A 1,186-nucleotide genomic window follows, 5' to 3' on the forward strand; every position below is an offset into this window, starting at 1 on the left:
AATATATATATATATATATATATATATATATATATATATATATATGTAACATATATATATATGTATACATACATATACATATATAATATATACACATATATATGTATGTGTGTGTGTGTGTGTGTGGTGTGTAGTGGCTTAATGCAAGCATGGCATGGATTCGATCCTCGATCGCCATATTTAATTTAACAGTTCAACAGCACTTTTCCCAAGTGCTGTTGAACTGTGACTGAAACAATTACATTTGCCAGATGCCTTCGCTAAGCAGAATAACAGCTTTGCCACTTGAACCTTCTAACCTCTTCTATGCCACCAAAAGCTAGAATAGAGATAACAGGTACCACCAACGAAAACTATTGTTCTCAATAATATGGCTTTAAATGATTATTCCGGAGCATAGTCATCATCTACTTCAATTACTGCTTCCCATTTGCTTGGCAGACGGTCAGACCGTCATTTAAAGATGCTTTTGTTAAATATTGTTATTGTTTTTTTTTTTATATATAAAATTTGTTAAAAAACAAAGCCGCTATAATTATGCACCAACCCAATAATTATACATACCAACCCGTCGTGGTTTTGGATATATACAAAGTGACGGCAAATAAATATTTCTTTACAACTTCTATCACTGTTCTTCGTTCATCTTGCACACCTGCAACAGCAATACCTGACTCCAACAAAAATCACAATACAAACCGTTACACTGGCAACCAACACCTTAAAATCGATCGTTACAATTGTTGACCCTCAACTGTAACGAAGAACTAACCGTTATGTATATAAAATTATATATAAGTCTAAAATTTTATATATATACATATACAGGGTTGGCCAAAAGTAACCCGATTATAAAAATCAAAGTTCCATAAATACTATTTATAATTCTGTATTGACTCGAATGGAAAAATATGGGTTAATATCTAGGCGTGGATCTAGATATTAACCAAAATGTGTTGCTCAAGAAGGACTTCAGTTTGAACTATTTTCATGGTGTTTCATATTTAGATGCTTTTATAAAATTCATTTAGTTAAACATAAATAAATCTTTGAATTAAATCGTTTTGATTTACTGTGTCAGGTGACTTCTTTGGGTCAACCTTATATTTATATATACACACATACATACAACGTACACACACGTATATGTATATATATATATATATATATATAGCGATCTTACGTT

General features: G+C 30.9%; 1 protein-coding gene across 2 annotated transcripts in view; it reads right to left on the bottom strand.

Annotated features, from left to right (window-relative positions):
* The window catches only part of LOC106869435 (mannose-P-dolichol utilization defect 1 protein homolog), a 7,259-nt gene that overhangs the window by 5,350 nt on the left and 723 nt on the right, over window positions 1-1,186 (bottom strand). The window lies entirely within an intron of this gene.

The sequence above is a fragment of the Octopus bimaculoides genome, chromosome 19, assembly GCF_001194135.2.
Source record: "Octopus bimaculoides isolate UCB-OBI-ISO-001 chromosome 19, ASM119413v2, whole genome shotgun sequence".
Classification (NCBI taxonomy): Eukaryota; Metazoa; Mollusca; class Cephalopoda; order Octopoda; family Octopodidae; genus Octopus; species Octopus bimaculoides.